This window comes from Protopterus annectens, chromosome 1.part0, assembly GCF_019279795.1.
Source record: "Protopterus annectens isolate FY-2018-M chromosome 1.part0, PAN1.0, whole genome shotgun sequence".
Lineage (NCBI taxonomy): Eukaryota > Metazoa > Chordata > Ceratodontiformes > Protopteridae > Protopterus > Protopterus annectens.
Window position 1 is genome coordinate 1,985,352,965 of NC_056725.1, and position 10,412 is coordinate 1,985,363,376.

Here is a 10,412-nt window from a genome sequence, read left to right on the forward strand (position 1 = left end):
CTCCAGCAATTCTAACCATGTGGGATCTGTCCTTGAGCCAGTTTGCAACCCATCTAGTGACATAGGGGTTTATATTTAAGCTGGTGAGCTTATCTATAATGCCTGAGTGGGGTATTGTATCGAAGGCTTTTGCGAGGTCCAGGTAGGCTGTGTGGACCACCTTCCCCTCGTCAATGGCCTTGGTGACTGTTTCAAAGAAGTCAACCATGTTTAAGAGGCAGGATCTGCCCTTAACAAAGCCGAACTGGGTAGGATCCAGTGTCTGTAGGTCCCCAATATCTTTATTTATGAGGTCCATGATGATCCTTTCCATAGCTTTGCAGACCAAGCTAGTCAGGCTTATGGGGCGATAGTTTCCAGGATCCGTTGAGGCACCACCTTTGTGGAGAGAGACCACTGTTGCTGTACATAAATCTTTGGGTACATATCCTGTAGTAAGGCTGAGACTGAACAGTAGTTTTATGTTTGGGTTTAGCTTTTCTTGGAGTTCATGTAGGAAGCAGCCTAGGACACCGTCTGGTCCCATTGATGCTGTGTTTTTTGCTTTGGAGAAGGCAGCTCTTTCCTGAGCAACTGAGATGTCAGGGGGGCAGCACTCTGCCGGGATAGATATTTGCCCTTTTGGTGGGGGGGGGGGGTTTGCGCTGAACCTGTCAGCTAGGATGTTGGCAATTTCTGTGGGTTTGGTGTATTTTTTTGTCATTTTGGACTAATTCTGAGCATATCAGGGAATTCCCACCCAGGTTCCTAACATAACTAAAGAAAGCCTTGTGATTATCCTTAGTGTCCTGTGCAATTTTTCTCTCAAAGCTGGCCTTAGACGATTTTATGAGTGCCCGTAGTTTTTTGCTAATACTGATCAGAGATGTCTTCCCTTTTTGGGATTTTGCTCTATCATGTAGTAGCTTCCTCCTTCTATTGTATAGTTTGTTTATGGCTGGGATCCACCAGACAGGACGTCTGCCTTTGGAGGATTGGGTCTTGGTTTTATTTGGGATTGCATGATCCATGCATTCCTGAAGGTGTTCATAGAATGCGTTTATAAAGGATTCTGCGGTCTGGGCCGTATTTTCCACAGGCCCAGGGGCTTTGAAGGATTACACCTCGGTTTTGAGGAGCGTGAAATTTGCTTTAGAGAATTTTTTGACTGTGGTTTTCTGGGCAGGGGGTGGGGTCGGGATGTGAATATCCAGTGAGATTAGTTTATGGTCTGATCTTACCAGTGAGGGATACACTTCTGGTCTGGAGCATAGAGTCCCCATGTTGGTGATGATCAGGTCCAGTATGTTTTCCCCTCTTGTGGGAGTGGTAACAAGTTGTTCCATAGCATTTGAGTTTATAAATTCTAGGAACCTTTGGGCTAGGGTGTTGGAGCTAGAGTAATGCTCCCAGTCTATGTTTGGGTAGTTGAAGTCGCCCAATATAATGGTGTTTGGAGAGACCTTCATATTTTCCAGTGTTCTCAGGAAGGCCGAGTGGGGTTCCTGGGTTTGGGAGGGTGGTCTGTAGCAGGCTATAAACTGGAAGGCAGTTTTACCCACTGTTAGTTGCACATGGATAGTCTCTGATGCTTGGTTGTGCCACCAACCTGGAGGTGTGGGTATCTTTGACGAATATTGATACTCCCCTTTTTGTGGTTCGGTCCAAGTTTTGGGGCCAAAAGCATGGTATGAGGTATAACCTGGCAGTGCTGGGGTGCTCTTGGGAGCCTTGAACCAGGTTTCTGTTACTGCACAGATATCGATGTTCTCCATGCTAAGGAGAGTTTCAAGTGCATGCATCTTGAGGTTTAGACTTCTGGCATTGAGTAGCATTACTCTTAGTTTCTTATCCCTTGTGATACCTATGGAGGTGGGTTTGTCTTTGAGCCTCGCCTAAAAAGGCACTATGGGGGTAGCAAGAGCCTTTGCCAATATCCGAAAGCCCAGGGGTGACAGGTGCAAGCCGTCCCTAGCGAAGCATCGTGGCTTGTCGAGCATGTCATCCCAGGCTGACAGGTATTGGATCCCCTTTGAATGACACCAATACTTAAGCCAATTGTTGAAATTGATCATCTTGTCTTCATATTGTGGCATCATTCTTGGTGAGGGTAAGATGCTACTCAAGGTCAGGGTCATACCGGCCTGGGCTACATGCTCAGAGAGCTCCTCTATGTGTCTTTTCATGTAGTCCAGGGAGGTACGTCTCAGGTCATTCACACCAGCATGGACAATGACCGAGTCATATTTGTACTTGCCTTGGAGTGACCTGAGTGCTTGTGCTATGTGGCTGATCCTAGCGCCCAACAGGCAGCTCACCGTGACCTTCTCCTTGTTCAGCCTGGTGAGCGGGACGTCAGTGTGCCTGACGATAGAGTCACCTATTACAAGTGTATCAGGTGTGTTGTTTAGCCTTAAGGGCTGTGACTGTTTGGCACACTGGCTTTGTGACCTATGTGTTGCACGTGTTTTGTTTTGGGGTAGCAGTTGCTTGGGTGTCTGCTTTGGAGGTGTCTGCTGCTTAGGCAGATTTTTATTTAGAGCCTCAGAGTATGTTTTTGTGTGTTTATGTGTTTGGTTTGCTGTTGTGGTAGGTCTATGTGAGACTGGAATTGTAGTGAGTGTGGTTTCCTTCTCCTCCTGACTGGTTACGCCAGTATTGAGTTGGGAGAGCTTAGCCTCCAGTTTGGCTATATGGTTGCATCTTTCACAAGTGTTGGAATTTGTTGGGAGGAGGAGGGGGTTGTCTGTTTACATGAGGCAGTTGTAACATTGCCTCAAGATTCCCAGATTCACCAGCTGGACCGGAGAGGAGATTGACAACTGACCTTTTGACATGCTAGAATAGTATTGGGAATTCCTTTATAATTGAAAAAAAAGGGCCAATGGGGAACAAGGTACTCAAGTGGAGTTTGTAAGGGTGTAGTGCTTTTAATTTTTTAGTGTTGACTTAGTGAGCAAGTGCCAGGTAACTTAAATGCAATGTGTTACAGGTAACTTAAATGCAAAAACAACAAACAGTAACTTTCTTTCAAGTGAAACAAGAAAATAAGTACAGTAAGCAATGCAGATATCACTAGGGATCCACAGAAGCGCTGAAAAGCCGCATTTTTGGTGGAATTAGCGTTTCAGGGAAATAACAAGCAAACAAACAACAAGCATACAAACAAAGCTAGATTCAGCAGGCCTGGATCTAGTCTATGCTACAGCAAACAAGGTGTACTACCAATTTCAGTAAGAAACAGTTCAAATATACAGGCACTATAAGCCTTTAACCAGAAATTCCCAGCTCAGAAGGGCAGAGTCCAGCCTGTCCTCCCACAAGAGTGCAGACCACGAACCTTCTTAATGTAAAATAACTAGCCTGAAGCCCAAGTGCTTAAACCAGAACTTATACACTTTTAGAATAACAGACACTGAGCCCTCAATCAGCAGTTCCCAACTTAGAAGGATGTAAGCTACCTGTCCTGCCACCACAGTGCAGGCCACAAACCTTCCTAATGTACAACAACTGGTCTGAAGCTCAAGTGCTTAATCCAAAAGACTTACAATGATAGCTACACTTTAATCAAGTTACTACCAAGCAGTAATAAATACAATTTAATACTTTAAAGAATACCTGGATTAGTGCTCAAGTTATACAAACAAAGCTAGATTCAGCAGGCCTGGATCTAGTCTATGCTACAGCAAACAAGGTGTACCAATTTCAGTAAGAAGCAGTTCAAATATGCAGGCACTATAAGCCTTTAACCAGAAATTCCCAGCTCAGAAGGGCAGAGTCCAGCCTCTCCTCCCACAAGAGTGCAGACCACAAACCCTCTTAATGTAAAATAACTGGCCTGACTTCCTTCCCAAATGAGGAATATGAAATGGATGAGGCTGTACATTGTTAATCCCATGTGGACTAGTGGCAGCTCATCAATTTCTGTTTTGTTGTCTGTTGAAACTATTTATGTTACAACTCTGGCAATGGTGCACTTTTTTTGGGGGGAGGGGGTTCCTTTTGTCTTCAGCTATGCAATGATGGATTTAATATACACAAGTAAGTTTATGTGTGGCTGAAATCTCCCAGACGAGGACTGTAACAGTAATTGTCACACTTTTTTATTTTTTCTTTCAAATGAAGCTCTGACCATTTTGGGCTTTGGCTGGATGTAACACAACAACTCATAGTCCAGACTATTACACTGTTTACCCCACTGCATACTATTGCTACTAACTTGATGTACTATACAGGCATATTTATCCCATTCCATACTGTTATGTCACATATGACACAAAGTCAGTCCCGGCACTGATACCGCTGGTGAAATTGCTGTACTTAGAAGATTCATCCCTGTGTACCATGGCTTGGCTTCTCTGCTTCAGTCATATCCTTATCCGTCTCACAATATTTCACCCCGATTATATCAGGTTCAGCTTTCCTACTAGCTGCCTATGTGACACGACACAGAATGATTTACTGGAGTTCAGACAGATCATACCATCTGTCTGGTACTGGATGATGGTACCATCATTGACTGGATCCTAACAGTTCAGCCAAACCTTATCACCAAAGCCAGAACATTACCTGATCCTCTCAGTGATCACCTACCAGCCTTCGCCTACCATCTCCCATCTCCACTGCATAAACACCACTACATCCAAACTCACAACCTCTCGTCTTTCAACCGTCTAAGTTTCTCTGAATAGTTAAAGCATACTGGCTGGTCCCCTCTAAAAACCCTTTCTCTAGATGAAGCCGTTTCCTACTTTAACCGTTCATTCCTAACCCTTCTCAATCAGCAAACCCCCCTTGAGCCAAACACATCATAACCATTCCCTGCCCATGGTTATCAAAAGATACTAAACTAGCCTTGCACCAAAGGGACAAAAAAATGGAAACAATATCAAAAACGTAAAAACCCTAACACCCTCCTAGAGTATAAGCAACTATGAAACTCTGCAAAAAAAACTAATAATTAAAGACCACAAAGCCCACTACTCCAAACTCCAATCCTTGCACTTAACAAATCCCAAAAAAATCTGGCACTCCATCTCATCCATGCTGCATCCTGACAACAAAGAAAACCCCTGCCCAGACTCCAACCTCTCCAACCTTGAAACAGCCAGCCAATTCAACTAATTCTTCATAGACTGCATAGCTAAACTGTCATCCTCCTTCCCACCCCCCTCCTCCACCACCACCCCCTCCTGCCCCAACTACCACCCCAATCATCAACCTTCCTCCGCATCCTTCTGCCTCAAGCCCATCCCCACAAGCACTAGAAAAAGACCTCCTCAAACTCAAACCCTGTCACAATGCACCTGATAACCTTCCACCCACCTTCCTCAAACAATCTGCAGACGGCATTACCTATCCCATCTCTATTCCTATAAATGGAGTCATACAAGAATCATACGTCCCTTCTATCTTGTGCCATGTTTACATCATCCCCCTCCACAAAAGCAGCAAAAATACTGATACCACCATCTTGAGGCCTAGTGCCATCCTTTCCCTTCTTTCTAAAATACTAGAGAAAACAATACAAGCACAACTCATGGTACACCTAACACTAAACAATCTCTTCTCCCTACCCAACATGGTTTCTGCCCTGGACACAGCACTATGACTGCCCTTCTTTCCTTTTGTAAAACCATAAACCTCGAATGTGATTCGAGCAAGTTTGTATCCACACTATTCCTAGATCTGTCAAAGGCCTTTGACACCATCTCACACACCCTACTTATATCCCAACTCTCCACCCTACACCTCTCTCCCACCGCCATCGCCTGGTTTTCCAGCTACCTGTCCAACCGCCAATAAGCTGTCCAATGGAAAACTTCAACCTCTCCCTTCCTTCCCACACCCACAGGTGTCCCACACGGTTCTGTTCTTGGTCCTCTTCTCTTCAACCTATTCATTAACAACTTTCACCAATCCATCCCAGACTCATCTATCATCTAATATGCAGATGAATCAACAATCATCTGCTCAGCCTTCTCTCCCTCCAAGCTCCTAGCAAAAACCCAACTAGCCTTCTCCAAAACAGAAACCTGGATGCAGTCTAACCATCTGCCAGTAAATGCAAATAAAACCAAACTAATGTTTTTTTCCCCTACCAAAAACTCCATTGACAAATCCACATTCACCATACAGAGCTAAAACAACACCCTCCTTGAAATCATTCCCATCACCAAGCTTCTTGGCATCATTATTGATTAAGAACTAAAATTTGACACCCACATCCACTCTGCAATCAAGAAAACTCACCAAAAGTTAGGTCTCCTCTACAGGCACAACCACTTCCTAAGCCCATCCACCCATCAAACTCTTGCATCCACCTTCCTACGCCCCTCCCTTATGTATGGTGCCCCTCTTTTCACCAATCTCCATCTTGGCCTTCTGTCCAAACTTGAACCCTGCTACCACAAGATCTCCAAATTTGCAACCAATTCAAAAAACTCATCCCACCACTGCCACTCCCTCTTCACCATCAACTGGCTTGAACTACCCAACTACCTTAGTTACCTACAACTCACCATTGCCCACAAGCTCATCTTTAAACCTGCCAACTGCCCAGCACTCACTAATTCCTTAAAATCTTACATTCCCAACCGCTCACTCAGATCCAAAAACCAAAATCTCCTTCAGGTCCACAAACCTGCATGACCTCCTGGCCATTTACTGCTGTCCCACTCCTTAGCTAAACAGTGGAACTCTCTCCCCACACACCTACGCAACCTACCTAATCATACAAATTTCAAATCTCAGCTACTCTCTCATCGTTCTTCCACCTTGCACTGACTCATCCAACTACCTCTGCTATTACTTCATCCCACCCAAAACAATCCCTCCCCTACCAAAAACTAATTTTCTCTCTAATATCTATTGTACTTTACTCTCCAATCTCAATTATACTATTACCCTCTCCATGCATAATATTTTCCTGACCTACTAATGGCTAGTAGCAATGTATTTTGAAATGTTAAACATACAATTGAGTTTATAAGAAAAATATTCAATTTATGTAAATGTTGAAATTTCTGTATTGAATTGTGTATTTTCATTTTTGTAACATTGTGACAAGCCAATTGCAAATATCATGGAACTTATCTGTAAATGGTTAATTAGCTGTATGAACTATGTCCTTTTGTAACTTGCAATTATTGTGGAGCTTTTCTCCCCAGCCCTTCATTGAAAATGGGCTCTTCTTAGCCCAGTGGACATCCCCAGTCATCAAACTTAAATAAAATAAAATAAATATTTATTGGCTTGGCCCAAAACTTACTGCCTGGTGACCCATCCATAGTACTAGATGAAACCATCCTGACATGATTTTCAATGTATAAATTCATGCATTAAAAGAAGTTACCTTCCTAAAGGAAGGCTATCATTCTGCTCCTTAAGATCCTTTCTGTGGCCTTTCCAGCACTGCAGCCTAACCAGCCTTTAGTTGCTTTATTCCCTTCAGTTCTGCCCATTATGCAGTAAAGCAGCGTTGTCCTCTTCCACTCCACTGACACTACCCTGCTTTCAATGGCTTGGTGTAAAGCTGCCATCAAGGGTGCATCCAGTATCCTTTGTGTTTTCTTGTTTATTCTGGGAATGCACTCCCCTGCTCTCTGTGTCTTGTCTCCTCAGTTCCATTTGTTCACTATTAACCTACCTGGCAATTATCTTCCTAATCATTCACTTAAGTGTCCCCAATTCCAGTCTCACCTTCCAGACAAGCACCCTTCTCCGTTTTTGACTGTGAACATGGAAATAATTAATGTGTTTAATAACTCTGCCATGCCAGCTGTCACTTTCCTCTGCATAACCAGCTTCCTTCACATAGTGTCCTGCTTTACCATCCTGTGCTGTCTTGTGTGCATTCTTCTGCCCTCCTTCATCCTTCACTAGCTTGTTTGTGAATTCAGCTTTGATCATTCATATGCCTCTGTTTGCTTTTCTCATTGTAATCACATATCTATCCTTCCTTTCTTGTCTTTGGCAAGTGAACATGTTTTACTTAATTCCCTGTCTCATTTCTCTGTTAAACCACCTGGAACGTCCTCTTCTCTGTTTATATCTTTTCATATATCTGACACACATTACACAATGACATCCCTAATTCCCTCCCATAGCTCTTCTATCATAAACTTTTTTTCTCCATCCACCTACAGTATGTTGCTTACCAGTACTTCCCTGAGTTTGGAACTCTGCCATTCTGTAATCCCATGGTAATACTGCTGACCTTCCTTTAACCATCTATAAAGAAAAACAAACAGTTGCATAGTAGGTGGTAGCAGCTGGTTCTCCTCACCTTCAATCCCGTTATGTAGGTAGTAAGATCACATTTAGGCAGTTCCTCTTCTGTGTTACCTTCTCTGCTAATTGAGACTGAGGGCCATTACCACTCTATCCCTGTCATGTTGTCTTCACACACTGACGTTGCCATCTTTTCATCTACCCATGTTGCTGTCCTTCTGCTTACTCTGCTGTTCTCCTGTTCCCCAGACCCCAGTATTTGCAGGCAGTTACCACCCATACTGGTTCCCATGTTCTCAGACCACTTTCCAATCATAACATTTCGGTTCTACCTTTCGCCTCCACCCCTTTCTCTACCTTTGCAGGCCAGAGGCTTTGAGGTTCAATGAGAAGATGCAAAACATGCAAAGAAACTCTATACAACAATAGAAGTAGAGAACTATAAAAAAGACAATAGAGGGAATCAGGATGTGAAAGAATGTAACAGGAAACCTTTTTGTTATTAAAATACAATGTGCATTTAGTATTCTGGGGAAAACTCGTACGAGTTGTCATTCTTGGGTAAGTGAAGAATGGAATGGACTGAAAGACAGAAAAATAATCTGGAATAAGAAAGTGGTGATTTATAAGCAAAATAGGGAAATTGTCAGATTTTTTTCTGAGTGTAGAGGAGTTATTTGATGGTTGTTGTACTAAGGTGGATAAAGGAAATGTGTAAATGTAACAGAGAGGGAAATGAGAGATCTTATTAATCCTTAAAATAAAAAAAGAAAAACTAGCTCATAAACTGCCGAGTTAAGTGAGCAGGAGAGAAGACGCCATTTTGTCTTATGTAAGTTGAATTGTGTTGTGGTAGGGGATAAAATAGTGTCAGATTTGAAGGGAATCTTAGACATAAGCTTGCTATAAGAAACTAAAGGCTCCTCAAAAGCTTATATTAAAAAAGATTTGGGGGGATCCATTTAATAAATAAAGCCCTATCTGTTTATTGTGGATGGATCTGCAGCAGAGGGGGGTGGAGCTTGTGACTACAACACAGATGACCCAAGTGGAATTAGTGATCCAGACAGTGGAGGAGTAGGTTGGGGATGGAGAAGAATACTGAAGTGGAGACTACCCATATCTGTATGGGGGTGGCTTGGAACATCTGACCTGGGATGCACTCCCACCTACAATCTGATTACGAGGTGGGGTACTGGGGTAGCATCAGTCAATGAATTGAGTGATAGGCCCTTGCACATCTTCATTGCATACCCAGAACTTGGGATCCTGTGCAGGGAATGCTAAGGTATATAGAAAAGCCTTTCTGATGGTGGCCTAGAGGCTGACAATGCTGTGGCTGTGCCCTGACCTCATAAAGGGGAATGAATGAGTATTAGAGGCCATGATGGTTGCTTGATGATCTGCAATTACAAAGGAGAATAAAGTAAGTGCAGAGTTCATCCCAATTTTGACTGTGAATGACCAGTCATGCAGTGTAAATAACAGAAATATATTTGTAAACATTGAACTACTGTTATATTTACAAGCATTGTACAATAAGAAGAGAGGCTGATGAGTATGGCTTTGTGAACAGGAAGCACATTTATAATAATGTTGTTCATCTGAGGTTATGGAAAAACATGAAAGAAGTAAACATTAGAAATTTACTTGTTAAAAATGAATATAGGAACACAAAATTCACTACAATGGTTTGTGGCTTTTTCGATAATAGGTTCATGATAGAGAAAGGGTAAGACTGGAGTGGCCTTGCAGCTATCATTTATTCCTTTGCTATATCAAGGGGTTATTGTTGAATTAAGATGCACAAGCAACTCAGCCACTGGGGATGCACAAGCCAGTGCATTTCTTTGTGCCGGTCCCAAGCCCGGATAAATGGGGAGGGGTGCGTCAGGAAGGGCATCTGGTGTAAAACCTCTGCCAAATGACTTATGCGGAGAACATTTCATATTTCCATACCAGATTGAGGCCTGGGATAACAAAGACCGCCACCAGTACTGTTAGCCAACAGGGTGCTGGTGGATATTGGGCTACTGTTAGCTGAAGGAGAAGAGGAGGGGGAAGGCATGCCCGAAGAGAGGAGGAAGGTTAGGAGTGTAGTAGTGAGGGTAGGAACTTTGAATGTTGGCGGTATGACTGGTATAGGGAGAGAGCTAGCTGATATGATGGAGAGAAGGAAGGTTGATATATTGTGCATGCAA